The following is a 15719-nucleotide window of genomic DNA, read 5'->3' as shown; positions in this document are numbered from 1 at the left end:
ATTCTTGTAAAGTTGAAAATCAGATATCAGAAAACAAGGAAGTTCAGTCAAAAATTACTATCAGGTTACGGCTGGATTCAAACCCACTATCTCTATCTTTCACAACGTTTGGTGGAAAGAAAATACCACTATGACAAAGAGGCTCTGTCCATATGAAATTTCACTTATTAAGCAAAAACTAGCAGCCGGATGTAATCTCACGCACAGTTTTTTTTAACCTATATAAGAGTGCGTTATTTAATTTTTCATCGCCCACGAGTCGATTTTTCGGTGATACAAACATAAGTAAATAATACGTCTATGATTTGAAGTTTGTGGGCCTTGCAATTGTGAAGTTTGATTCGATCAGGTAAGTTTACTTTCTTTATTTTAATGCATGAATAATTGCGCTTAGTAATTTTCAAATTAACCAGACGGAGTTTGGGTTACCAATTTTTGCCTGATTATACTTATAAAGTAGTTTAATGTATTCCGGTTTAGATTTCGTAGCAGTTCAACTAGTTTAAAATAAGTAGTCAATAAAAAGTTACACGTAGCACTTTTCGTTCTAGGTTTTCCAAAGCAAACGCACCTAAACGGTTTGTTGCGCTTGAAATATTTAATTCTAAATGCTAGCGTTCATATGTGCATCGTATTTCAGAATTTAATTTATATGAAGTAGGTATAATACTTAATTTTAGAATCCTTGAAAGCGTTTGAGATACGTTATCGATTAACTGAATTTTATGTTAAAATTCTGTAAATTATTCAATTTTAGCAATTTGTAATATACAAAAATTGTTTTTTCTTTTTTGCTAAAATTTAAAAGAAAATTATGCTAATTATGCTTGTTATTTTCAAACTTTTGCTTTTTGTTATCGTATAGTTGAACTATTTATTTAAAAATTACTTTTTATAATTGTTTATTCGGAACAAAAGATCATAATATTAGGATTTAAATATTTTACATAACTTAGTATATTTAATCTCTTTTTAGTAACGTTCGTGGATGCTTTTTCATGAAAAGAAATTCATTGAACTTTAAAAATTAAAATTTCATTTGCTGCTATGATAGCAGTATAGTTAAACAAATATTTTTTCCAAATCTAATTTTTTAAGTATTGGTGACCGGCAACCATAAGTTTCGTATGCAGCACGTACGGACCTACGAAATGCAATAATTTTTTTTTCCTCCGGAAATTTAACAATTTATCCACCACTCTTGTTAGTTTCATTTAGTTTGTGAGAAAGTAGGTAATGTCATTGTTTACTAGTCTACTTCGCATTTAGTGTTTTAACACTATTTCTACAAAGCCTTAAAGACTCATTTCAAACTTTTATCTTCAGATTATTTTTTAAGTTAAATTATTTATCAAACTGTACTACTTTCCGTACAATTAAGTTTGCAAGCTCCTATCCAATGCTGAATATTAAAATGTGAGTATGGTATACAAATTTTAACCACTCTGTGTATTTTGATACCTTAATGGATTTTATAAGAGTATAGTTTGAACTTTTTATATAAATGAACAGGTTTGAGACTTAGTATTGATTATAAACACAAAACAGAATCTAGGGTTTAGTCTCTATGAAAAAAACACAAATTATTACACAACTTAAAAAACCTCTTAAAACCCACTTCCACTATATTGAAAAACTTTAGGTACAGTTTTATTGCTGAAAATTTTAGGATTTTGTTTTCTTTGTATGTCTGTACAAAGCATTTATTTACTTATTTTTGTATTTACTTTCGATAGCTGGAAATCTTAATCATAATAAAGACTTCACAAAAATTAAATATAAGTAAATTTACCTTTTGGTCAATTTTATGCCATGCATATCGTAAGTCTAGTAAATTTGTTTTTTGTTACCAGAATACAAAGAAATACACCATAAAAGTATCCTACATTATGCAAAGAGTGCTAAATTTTTTAACAAAATTAAAAAGTAAACACAATTTTTAAGTTCAATTAATCGAATTTCTAGAAATATATTATGACCCTTGTGAGTTTCCAAATAAAACATTCATTTCTGTTATTTCGAACTCTGGTAGTTTATTTTACGCAGTGTTTCATTTTAAATGCAGGTACTTGTAGCGTTCATTTCTAAAACAAATTAATAACGTTGTGCTTCTCATAAATGTATCAAGACATATTGTACAATCATGAATAAGTCCCGAAGTGGACTGATCGTCAAGACATGATTCCCAATAGAACTGAAGTCGAGCATTAATTGTTGCGGTCAGTGTGCTGGTGGGTGACCACTTTGATCGGCCTGCAAAGAGACAGTGTGCGGTATCGGTCCTCGTTAAACTGTTCTGGCTGGCTATCGAAGCAGGGGAGCCATCCCCTCTGCGGAGGATCAAAATTGTGATGATCCTCAAGGATGTGTCCCAGACTGTTACCAATAGTCGATTATACAACTCTAGTGCGTAAACCAACAAGAAACAATTTGAAAACTTTTTGGAAATAATTGTGGGGATAATGCTGGAAGGACTAAAATTTTTCTAAAAACTTTATTGAAGTTTAATATCAGAGCAATTTTTATTTAGTTTTTTTTCAAATGTATGAAAAGTTCTGATTTTTGTATTTTTGTTCCAATTACGTAGATTTAGAAAACGCAAACTTTTGAACAGTTCAAAATGTTTCTCTTTTTGACATTTTTAAGTATTTTTAATTTTTTTCAAGTAATATCAATCTTTTACAGATATTCATTCAGATTACATGGAAAATATTTCTGGTTTTATGGAGAATATATCTGGATATGCGACTACAATAATGGTGGAATCGTTTGACTAAATGCATGGAAAGACCTACTCTATTTGGATATGCGACTACAATAATGATGGTGGAATTGTTTGCCTAAATGCATGGAAAGACCTATTCTATTTGGAGATACGACTACAATAATAATGGTGGAATTTTTTGCCTAAATGCATGGAAAGACTCACTCTATTTGGTGATACGACTACAATAATGATGGTGGAAATATTCGGCTAGATGTGTAGATTTATCTGGAGACGAGACAATGAAAATATTTGGCTGGATATGCATCTAAAGTGTATATGAAGAAAAGGGTGAGTTTTTTTTCCCTACTTAACTTACATTTTGACCCTGGATATTGATAAATTATTTTTGATTAATTGAATTGTTGAATATTACACAGCTTCTATTACTCTAAATAGTATGAAAAACTCGTATAAATTAGATTTATGAAGTTTCATTTTAATAATTTAAATTCCGTTAGGGTGATTAACGTTAAGTGAGTAATTCACTTATTCAATTTCAATAATTTGTTGATTAATTGGTCGGTAAATAGTTTCTTAACGTGTCAGAAAGGTTTTTGGAAATTAAAACTACACTAGTTTTGAAAGGGTGATTCAGCAGCTATATTTACATTTTTTACAATTATAAAATTTTATGTGTTCATACTTGGTTCTGCGATATTTTTAAAATATATTGACCATTGAAAAATTTATAACATTTATTATATAAAGGAATATTATATTTAATATTAAATATTTATTAAATGTTCACATATGCTTCAGCGTGCGGATAAGAATCTAGATAAGTTAGACAAATAGCAAAACTATTTTGTATTCAATAATTTTTAGTGACTATTCTTAGGCTCCCCCATTTAGTAGTTTTTTAAAGTTTTTTAGTTTTTTAAAGCTTCCTTTAATTTTATATTGTATAACCGTCGTTGAACAGCCGACCCAATTTTTGGGTTTACGACTATTAATGTTAAACTAAGTAGCCTTGTAATTTTGAACCCAATCCAGAAGACGAGGGAACTTTTGGAGCAAGTATTGGGAGAAATTTGCTTTCATGGAAGACTTTTTGATGCAATTAACCCGCATTTGCGTCACATGGAGAAGACCAAAAGAACCTCCCACGGTTAGCCTGACGGCAAGGGGACTGTAACCCATGATCCGTCTACCACTCAAGATATTTTAAATCAGCGCTGCGGTTGGGCAAGCCTTGTACGAAATTCGTGTCTACCAGCCATTACTGGATTCGAACCCGGTTCACCTCATTGGAAGGCGAACCCTCTAACCCCTAAACCCCCACGGCTCAGAACAAAGAACTTTGTGTAAAGTAGACGCCATTATTTTTTATTTTATTTAGTAACACTAAAATTTGCAATTATAGTCCATAAGGTACACAAGAGTCAGAAAAGTTAACTTTACACGATATAATATAAAGTAAGAATCATATTTATAGGCGAACCTTTCTAAACCTGGAGTCATTTTAAATCTTTAAACAGAAATCTCTCTTATAGTATTGGTTAATTGATATTTTGTAATTTAGTTTTAGACGGAAGTGTTTTGGACGAGAAAAAAAAAGCATTTTACCTTGCGTAATTCTGCGTGAAATCTTGTCAACCCTGGTCTAAACAATTTTAATTAAATTTGAATGGTGCGGAAAATCAGTAAATTTGTTAACATAACATGCAATGTTGAATTAAATTTTAAGAAATTTCCACAGCTAATTTAAATTTTTCAAGATTTATTTTATATGCATTCTTTCAGAATTTTATAATTATCCCATAGAGAAGCAGTTATGATAGATGAATTTTACCTCTATGTTACATTGGCTTAAGGATCATCTCATTTACATTTCACCGTTTTACTTTTAATGTGTATTTTATAGAATTGCGCTATTTATCGATTTTGGTGAACTTTTAAAAATACGTGTCTTGAGATAAACAATTTTATTAGTCTCATTTATTTTATGACAATGAAATAGTTCTGTGCAATTTACCATTAGATCTGACTCAACAAATTGTTTGGAGTATCATATCCTCCTTTGGATCTTGTGCCATAAAACCTCTACATTCAATCAATCATTCATTTACATTTCAATTTTTCATATAAATTGAGCAAAATCCCAAATTATATAATTTTACTGCAAGACCTGTCTTAGAATATTTATCCGAATATGATGAAAAATTCTTAAAATTGTGTTATTTGCAGTTAATACCAAATCGTGCGTTCATACAAACTTTGAGAAAGGTTTAATTTTAAATCAATAAATGATAAAACTGTTACAAACTCATTCCAATCAAGAATATTTTCACAGATCTTGTCGTGAATTTTCAAGTTCTCGGATCGATATTTTTTGTTTAAAAGAAGGTGAAATTTCGATTTCCATATTCTTAAGCATTCCACAAAACAAAAAAATGTTTTTAGTTATAGTTTTCTCAGAAAATTTAGGTAAATATGTATATTAAATAATTTTATATTTCTATTTACCTTGAGCTTGTTAAGCCTTGTTAGGGTTAATTCTCTCCATGTTGTGTTTGCTTAACAAATTTTAAGAAATATTGTATACGTACATTCTAAGTGAATGATTCTTGCTTTATATCTTATCGTAAAAAGTAAGACTTTAATGTGTATCGTGTCTTAAGGAAATTATAAAGTTTCATAAAGCAGCAACAAACTACTGAAATTGGCGTAAAAGAACATAATTAGCGTACTTAAGCAGCTTAACTTATAGAAGTCTGTATGGCGTTTCACTGCACCTAAGTGTAAAGTCGTAGCCACAATTTTTTGCATTCAGATCACTAATTTTAAAGATTTAGAATTTTTCCTTTCTTAGTAAGTAACAAATATTTTTGTTTTCAGAATGGCTGCTAGAAATTACTACTGACTTCACGTGTTCCTTCTAGTACAAACTTCGTGGAAATTTATCTGCTACATATCTGTCTCAATTGGAGCGTTCAGGTCTTCAAAATTTATATTCAATTAACTGGTTTCCTTGTATTTTATTGACTTGTTTCCTTGTATCCTGCATCTTCATTACAAATTTCATTTGTTATCTGTAAGATGTTATTTCTGATACAAATATTTTCTAAGCTAATTTCTCTTGCTTTTGAAAAGTAAATTAACTATTTAAAAATTTGATTGGTAAAAATATTCTGTTAAAAAAATTAGATTTTGGCTTTAATAAACTTTTGCATAAATTTAAGGTATTCAAGAAAGTTTTAGTCTTAATGTTTTTTCCAAAGATTTAGTTTTTGAAGCATTCTGCGGTAACTTTCGAAATTTCTGCCAAAATTTTTTAGGTACGTTTCTGTTAAATGCAAAGAAATTATCTGCTATACTTCTATCTTCCTCAGGCACACAGTTTTCCTGAACTATTCTCGTCGTTTAACTTAATTGTATCACGCCATTTAAAAGTAAAAATAACTAAATTAATAAACTGCCGCCACCGTGATACCACTATTTTAAAACATTTGTTCTTGACATTTAACTTCCGTTATGAAAATAATTTTATTGGAATATTAGTTTTTAGTTTATTCTTTTACGAGAGATAATTTGGTTCATATTAGCGTGAAGTAGAATGGGTTTTTCGGTCAGGATCTCCTATACCAAAAAGAAAAGAATTTGGTTTGTGCTAAGCGGAATAAGGTGAATAAATCACAGATGAATAGAAATGGACATACTATAGTTTCGATACGGCAAAGAGTACTTAAGAATGATCTAAGCTTTAAATTTTTTGAAATTTATATTTGGAGCTTCTTAAATTTCGGCTAAGTTTAATTTTCAAAGAAACTGACGTTCTAACTTTTAAAAGGTGACTTAAGTACAAAACTCTTAAATTAAAAACCATTATTGCTATCTCTAATAGCATAATTTATAAACCTGTTTTACAGTAGTTCACAAACTATTTAACTTTTGGCCTTCATGCTCTGGAACATTCAAAAATAAAATCTCTGTAAACACGTTCGCATCTAGTTTCTTCTTCATTGATGTATTAAGTTTTGTAAGTAAATCTGTACACCAAAATTATGAGAAATAAAATAAATTTCAAAATATCCTCATTCGCACTTTTCACGGATTCGTAACTTTGAATCAAGCTATACTGAAATAAATTTAAAAAAGGACAGTGAACACACACAAATCTTAACGTGCGACATTTTAAATAAAAATTGAGTACTTTAATAAATTTAAATTAAATTTTTAAATACATTGAAAAAGCATATAATTTGTATACTGTAACATAAATTCAAAACTAGTGTACAAAATTAGATTAGAGGCCAGGTAAATTTTTGAAGAACAGAGGAGGGTATTCAGACAGAATAAAATAGAGGGAGGTTTTACTCGCGAAACGGAGGTATTATGAAGGTGCTTATTGAATGGAGGGGAAAAAAGCTTCAAATTCTAGGTTTCCTAAACTTACTAATTATATAAATGAGCATATTTTCACTGTTCTACATACTTTAACTTGCAGTTAAAATAATTAATATACGAACTCTCGTGCAAAGGTTTATATAGACTTGGTGTAGTTAACGCTGAGCATAAAATTTAAATAAAATTTTTTGTCAAAGTAACTCCTTGTTTTTATATGATTTGCTTAAAAGTCTGGATATTATCTGGATAATTTGGAAAAGTTGTAGACATTAACGTATTAGGAGGGGGGAATTTTCACAAATTAAACTTTTTTATGATTGAGTTTTTTTGTTAAAGTAAAGGCCATAGTGTTTTTATATTTAAAGATAAATATTTTTGTTTGGCAATTTTTCATAATTTTTTAGAACGTTTTAATGTCACTTATTTTTGCTGCTGAAGTAGCTAAAATAATCCCTAATTTACTAATCACTTAACTTACCTTGACGTCTTCACATCTAACACTAACTTGCTGCTTCAGTAGTAGAATGAGTTTCTTGAAATTCCTATAAGGCGGCAAATATTATGCAGGATTGAGTAAAATACTTAAAATGAACTATAAAGAACTATCGAAACTATAAAGAAAATTTCAAGAACACTTTTTTATAAAATGTGATTTTTCCCAGAAAATTTTGATTTAATAAAATTTCAGTTTTGCCTAAATGTAAAATTTTTTTGCTTTTTTTTGAAATGTAAAATATTAGTATGTAGAACAGTTCGTTTTTAACTAATATAGAATCGTGAATTCCTTCATTAAGTACTAAACAGCAGTTTAAAAATCTAAGTTTGTTAAGAAATCGTAATTTTTTTTAAAAATATAATTGAATTAAACGATTTTCTATAAATAAAAAAATGCTTCAAATTTAAGAATTCATTATCGGTCAGTACTGCATTTTGTACCTTCCCCAGTTATTTGAATTTTAAAACGGCACCTTCGTAATATCTTGCCTGATGTAATTTTTTAGTTTTTAAGACTAACTTAAGACTAAACTTAGTTTTAAGATGAAAATGCAGTTCGATCTTAAGATTTAAAATTAACTATTAGAACTTTAATTCGTAATTTCCACCGAAAAGGTTTAAAATTTTTAAAAGAAGATAAAAACAAAATGTAAAATTATAAAACACGAACATAAAGTACAAAATGCCAATAAAGCTGTTTACGAAGACTGTACACATTTTCTTAATTGTCTGCTCCACGCATCCGATACTTTCCTGTAATATGCAGATTTTTACTATTTTCAACTATGCAGAAAGAATCCAGTCTAAAATTTAAAGACTAATTAGCAATCGGGGAATTAATAAAATTGCATCGTGTCTTATTATGAAAAGTCTCTATTCAATGTTTTTTTTAAGAAATAACTAGATTTGTAATAAAACAGATTGCTGAGTTTTAATATTAAAAAGTTACGAAAATGCTTTTAACGTTCAAAATTTCTAAGAGGCTGATCAAATTTATGAGCCAGCATGTAATGGAAAGTCTGTTAAATTTATATTTAAAATGTGCCTGCTTTCAAAAAATTGCAAATTTAATCGAATTAAAGCAGTTTACATGACTGTACACACTTAGGAAATTACTATTTAATCTATATTTAGGAAATTATTGCTATTTTTTTTGTTCCAGCTTCGTAGCTCAACCCCATCATTAGATCAGTTAGCAAATGATAGAATTTTATGTTTCATTCTGTAGCATTGATTTAAGAATCTTATAGAAATTCTACCTCTTCTGGAAATCTGTATGCCTGAGATGTTAAGCGCAAATTGTGTCCTGCTGTAATAGGTAGGCAATGTTTCTTATTTTTAATAAAGGTATGAGTTGTAACTTTTTAAAATAGAATAAGTTGACCGAAATTTTAGTTACAGTGAAATTGATTGATTGTTGTTAATTAACGTCGCACTAGAGCTGCACAATAAACTATTGGCGATGGTCTGGAAAGCATCCCGGAGGTTGATCCGAAGACATGCCATCACAATTTTGATCCTCTGCGGAGGGAATGGCACCCCCGCTTCGGTAGCCCGACGACCTGCTCGCGAAGTCGAGCACTTTACAGTAGCTCAGTTTAACGAGGACCAATACCGCACACCCTCGCTCCCTACGCAGACTAATCCAAGTGGTCACCCACCCGCACACTGACCGTAGCCAGTGATGCTTGACTTCGGTGATCTACTGGGAACCGTGTCTTAACGATCAGTCCACTGCGGGACACAGTGAAATTGAAGTTAAGCGTTTAAGTACTTTTTACGCAAACGTAGTTTGCTTTGACAGATAAGCCAAATTTTAGAAAATAAACAGCCAAATTAAGGGACGATTACTGTTCTTAATTTAAAACGAAACACGAGGATTAAATCAAGTTGTATAGATCTTCTTGAAGCGGGTGGGGAGGGTTAGAGCGAAAGTAGTATCACACTCCCACGCGCACAAAATATTGACTGTTAATTTGATAGCAGGAATACTGAACAAATTAATCATCGGTGTATTACTCAAATCTACAATCGCAATTTGACATCTTTAAAAAGAGTAACCGAAAACTCTCTGCGCTGCTAAAATTAGAGTTTAAAACTTAATAGTGTTTAGAAGTCTACGAATCTCAATTTAATTACTATTAATTCTTCGAAATTTTTCTGTTCGATTTGGAGCTGTTTGATTCTGTTTGATATATCGCTAACAAAAAAAGCTTGCATAGGACGGAAAATTATGAAATTTCTGAACATGTGTGGAGTTTGAATTGGTAGCGGCAGTTCTGCTCCCTCTTCGAACCCTACACTCGTTCAGTTGTTTCGATTTTTCAAATTCCCTCTTGTACCCTTGCTGTACGTAAACTCTCCGCTCTGACGTACTTTAATTTAGAACTTTCTTCATGTTTAGAAATTCATGTCTTCAGAGTGAGATATTGTAACTTAGAAATTGAAATGAGAGCTGGATTAAAAAAAATAATTTAGTATTCAAAATAAACTAAATTTTAATTAAGTTTTATGATACTTACAAAAAACAATACAATTTGCTTTATACAATGTAAACTAAAGTGAATAAATCTCAATTAAAAGTGTAGAAATGGTCGTACTATAGCTTCCGTACTACAATGCTAGAGTGCTTTAGAATGATCTAAGCTTAATTTTCTAAATTTATATTTATTTGGAGGGTAAATTTTGGCACAATTTAATTTTAAGAAAAAACTGACGTTCAAACTTCGAAAAAGTTACTTAAATACAAAAACTCTTAAATTAAACAGTTATTGCTGTCTCTAATTGCATAATTTATGAACTTTGTTTTACAGTAGTTCACAAACTATTTAAATTGACTTTTAGTATTCATGTTAGAACATTCAGAAATAAAATCTCTAAACAAGTTCTCAGTTTCGTTTCTTCTTTATTGATGTATTAAGTTTTGTAAATAAATCCTTTAACGAAACTTAAACGGATGCACACTAAAATCTATACACCAAAATTGTGAGAAATGATATTTCAATATATCCTCCTCTGCACTTTTCACGGATTCATAACTTTGAATCAAGAGCTGGACTGAAATAAACTTAAACATGGACAGTGAATACACACACAAATTATGTGCGACATTACTTTATTAAATCACTTAAATTTCAATTTAAAGTTAATTTTTTAAATACATTTGAAAAATATATAATTTGTATACTGACTGTAACATTAATTTAAAACTCTCGTGTGCAAAACTAGATATAAAGCGAGGTAAATTTTTGAAAAACAAAGGAAGGTATTCAGACAGAGCATAATAGCATAATAATTGCACTCGCGAAACGTAGGTATTATAAAGGTGCTTATTGAAAGGGAAAAAAATTCAAATTCTAGGTTTTCTAAATTTAATTTCGCATATTTTTACTGTTCTACATGCTTTCAGTTAAAATAATTAATATACGAACTCTCATGACAAGGTTTATATGACTTAGTGTAGTTAACGCCGAATATAAAATTTAAAAAATTTATGTAAAAACAAGCGGTTACTTTGATAATTGTTATTTAAAAGTCTGGATATATTATCCGGATAATTTAAAAAAGTTGTAGACATGAACGTGTTAGAAAGGGAAAATATTTCAACAAATTAACTAATTTTTTCTTTTAATGATTGAGTATTTTTTTGTTAAAGTACTTGAAGGCTATAGCGTTTTTATATGTAAAGATAAATAAAATTCCAATATTTCTGTTTAGCAAATTTTCATACTTTTTAGGACGTTTAATGTAACTTAATTTTGCTTCTGAAGTAACAAAATAATTCTTAATTTACTAATCACTTAACTTACCTTAACATCTAACACTAACGTGTTGCTTCAGTAGTGGAATTAGTTTCTTTAAATTTCTATAAAGCAGCAAACATTATGCAGAATTGAGTAAAAAAAAAAACTTAAAATTAACGTTGTAGAGAAAATTTCGCAAAAAAAAAATTATAAAGTTAAATTTTTTTCGAAAATTTTCGTTTGGTTTACTAATATTTCATTTTTGTCTAAACTTTAAATTTTTCTTTTTAAAAGTAAACTATTGGTCTGTAGAACATTTTTTTTCTTAGCGAATACAAAATAATTCCTTCATAAAGTGCTAAACAGAGCTTAAAATCTTTTAAAGTTTGTTAAGAAATCGTAATTTTTTAGTATAATTAAATGAAATGCTTATCTATAAAGAAACAAATATTTAAAGTTTACAAATTACCGTAAAAGGTGCAGTACTGCATTTTGTACCTTTTCAAATTGTTTGGTTTTTTTATTTTTTTTATTTTCAAATTGCACCTTCGTAATACCTTGCCTGATGTAATATTTTTAGCGTTTAAACATCCTAAAGTTAGTGTTTTAAGATGAAAATGCAGTTCTATCTTAAAGTTCCAATAGTTAATTTTAACTCTAAATCGCAATTTTCACTAAAAATCTTTAAAATTCTTAAAAGGAAAGAAAAACAAAATGTAAAGAAGTTATATAACAAGCACGAAAAGAACAAAGTGTCAGTAGAGTATTTTTTTAATCGTCTGTTCCTCTCGTCCGATACCGTATTTTCATGTAATATGCACAGATTTAAACTATGCAGAAAGAATCCAGTCTAAAACTTAAAGCATAATTAGCAATCATGGGATTAATAAAATTGTATCGTGTCTTTTAAAAGTATCTTCATTTTTTTTTAGAAAAAATAAGGAGATTTGTAATAAAACTAATTGCTAAGTTTTCAATATTAAAAAGTTACGTAAATGCTTTTATTGAAGTTCGAAATTTCTAAGACTGAACAAATTTATTACTAGCCAGCGTATTATGTAATGGGAAGTAAAATAAGCTCTGCTTATATAAAATTTCATGACTGTTTAATTGATATTTAAAATGTGCATGCTTTCTTCAAAGATTGCAAGTTTGATCAAATTAAAGCAGTTTACAAGAAGGGCTATATTTAGGAGATTACTGCTCTTTCTCTATTCCAGCTTCTAATCTCAACCCCAGCATTAGATCAGTTTAGCATTAGATCAATGATAGATTTTTGAGTAATTTCCTTCTGTAGTAATGTTTTAAGAATCTTACAGAAATTCTACCTCTTGTGGAAATCTGTGTGCCTGATGTCTTAAGTTGAAATTGTGTACTGCTGGAATAGATAGTATTTTTCAATAAAGGTGTGAGTTATATTTTTTTAAATGCAATTTGGCCGAAATTTTAATTACAGTGAAATTGAAGTTATACGTTCAAGTACTTTTTACGCAAACGACTAAAATCAAATAGTTATAAACTTTATTGAGATTCGTAGACTTCTAAACAGTATTAACTTAAGTACTATTAATTCTTTGAAATCTTTCTGTTTGATTTGGAGATTGATATAGCGCTAACAAAAAAACTTGTTCAAAAATTTCGAAATTTTCCGTCGAACACAAGTGTGTAGTTCGAAATGGTAGCGGTAGACGACCTCTACACTCGTTCAGTAGTTTCGAAGTAGTATTTAGATTCCCTCTTGTACGTTGCTGCACGTGAACACTCTCAGCTCTGACGTACTTTAACTTAGAACGTTCTTTGTGTTTAGAAATTCATGTCATCAAAGTGAGATATTGCAACTTAGAAATTGAAGTGAGAGCTGGATAAAAAAAATGTTCAGCATTCAAAATAAACTAAATTTTAATAAAGTTTTATGATAGTTGGTTTTAAACGATTCGAGGTACCGCTAAACTAAAATTGTTATGCTATAAGTGTGTAACTAGTAAATCTATCGTATTCGCTCTATATTGGCTTATAATCTGCTTAAAAATGGCAATAAATTTTTTTGTAAATTTTCGAAATTTTAGAAAAGTTTCAGCATAAGCAAAACATTTTAACAATGAACTCGTACTTTTATTAAAATCTTGTGAAAACACATTCAGTTACCGACCTGAGTTAGTTGCATTGAATTGCATTTAACAGTTTTCTTTTATTCAAAACTCTTAGAAAGTTCTTAAAGTTTCTTTTAAATTAATGATTTATTAGTAGATAAATTATTTTTCATGTTTAGGTCAAAATTTTAATATTTTTGAATCAGGTTATTTTTAAATTGTGCTTGGAAAACCTGAATTTTATTGCAAGCAAGAGAAGGCTATAACGTGCATTAACTGGTAAAGTGTACATTTTATTTAATAAATTCCTTTTACTTTTTAGATAAATTCTAATATTTAGATAAAATCTAATTTAAGAAAACTATTGAAATTTTAAACTTTTAGTTTTTCCTAAATATTTCGTATCAGATAAATTAACAACTTAAACTGTATAATAGTTATTCCAATGCTTTATCTAATCAGCTTAAATATCAAATGTGTAATCTATGTGTATGGCATAAAATGACATTTATATTAAAATATGTACCTGACAGAATTCATAAATCATAATTTTTCATAATGCAAATATCATTGTATATTGATGCTACTCTGATGTATTAGATAAGAAATTTATGTATTTTTATTTATTGAAACTCGATAAATTGAGAATTTTGCCACTAAAATTAATCTAATACATATATAAGAAAATTATCGGTGTAAATATCCTGTTCAAACTAATGACAAACTGTGGAGTTTAAATTTGACTAGATCTCTATTGCTATTTACTATTAACCCGTATCAGTTTTGCATAAATTTTTAAAGAAACATTAAAATTGCTAAAGTTTAAATAATTACCAATTCAAAATGTGAAATTTTTCTACATTTCTGGCAGTTTACTTAATTTTAAAGTGTTATAATCGCAGCGTTGGTTTTATCCTGTTAGTATAAATCCTGATATTTAAACTGTTTAATTATCACTTGCTTTTAGAAATGTGGACAATTAATTATGAAGGAAATGAAAACATTGTCATTTTTAATACTAAATTTTTCCCAGAGCAATTAATCTGTAGTAAGTGTTTAACGAAACAAATTAGTGGTAAATGCTTACATTGTATAATTGTATTGAACTAGTGTTTGAAACTTTTTACAGTAGTTGAAAGAAATTTTACTGTTATTTATACTATATATAATAAAAGTATTTTGGTTATAGATTTTTTTGTCTTTTGTAATGTTAGAATATATTGGAAGATAAAATGTAAAAATCGTATCTGTACTGTGTATTTTATATTGAAAATAAATGAAATTTTTGGTTAAGAATTTTTGATGTTTTTAATATGTGGTCTTAATTTGCAGATTAAGGATCGAGATTAGGAAAATTTCAGTATTTAATATTCTTGCATAAAAGGGAATTTCTACGGTTCTACTAGAAAGCTTTTTTCTGATAAATAGTTTGGGCACAATTTAAAGTAAAGTGTCACTCTTGCTGTGTGGCTCAGGATGTTGGTGTACTAAAGATTACGAGGGCACCTTAAATAACTTCTATAATGAATATATTTGAACACTAGTTTTCGACATACGACCTTAGCTTAAATGATTTACAACGAAGCATATGGGGGCAGGGATAGCTTGGTTGGTAGGGCGTTCGGCCCATGTTCAAGAGTTTGATCCCCGCCGACAGAAGACTTCCCGTGTATTAAATGGTGACTGGTGCACGCTAAATCTGTCGGGTCACCCAGGTTTCCCGAACAAATCCCATGTTTCCATAACAAATCATACTTCTGGGGGTACTGAATTTGAAAGCTCTCTAATTCAGGTCAAAATTACGATCTGTGGATGTATGAATGGGTCCACCCTATAAACTGGTAGACTAATGTGTGTAGCAGTAGTAATATTCTTGGCCATGGATGGCATCAACTGGAAAACAAGCTCACCCCAATTGCTTTAATAGTATACGAGAACAACTAGATATGTTTGCCTGAGAAAATCTGTTTAATTCTTGTTCAAAAAGTTTAGATTTTCCATAAAATGAACATTTTAGATTACATCGAAATTAATATAAGCATAATCTTTGTCAAACCAGAAAGTGGGTTTGCATAACGAAAAGTCCAATCAANTGCTTTAATAGTATGCGAGAACAACTAGATATGTTTGCCTGAGCAATTCTGTTTAATTCTTGTTCAAAAAGTTTAGATTTTCCATAAAATGAACATTTTAGATTACATCGAAATTAATATAAGCATAATCTTTGTCAAACCAGAAAGTGGGTTTGCATAACGAAAAGTCCAATCAAAAGTTTTG

The 15719-nt window shown here is 29.3% G+C and overlaps 1 long non-coding RNA gene across 1 annotated transcript; it reads left to right on the top strand.

Moving 5' to 3' along the window:
* The first annotated feature begins 247 nt into the window (after window positions 1-247).
* Window positions 248-14738, top strand: LOC107449393 (uncharacterized). Its single transcript, XR_001584780.4, has 3 exons — window positions 248-349; window positions 2686-3055; window positions 5606-14738. It is a non-coding gene; the product is annotated as an uncharacterized lncRNA (long non-coding RNA).
* Window positions 14739-15719: the final 981 nt, after the last annotated feature.

The sequence above is a fragment of the Parasteatoda tepidariorum genome, chromosome 3 (genome assembly GCF_043381705.1).
Source record: "Parasteatoda tepidariorum isolate YZ-2023 chromosome 3, CAS_Ptep_4.0, whole genome shotgun sequence".
Classification (NCBI taxonomy): domain Eukaryota; kingdom Metazoa; phylum Arthropoda; class Arachnida; order Araneae; family Theridiidae; genus Parasteatoda; species Parasteatoda tepidariorum.
This window is presented reverse-complemented; position numbering and strand designations above follow the sequence as displayed.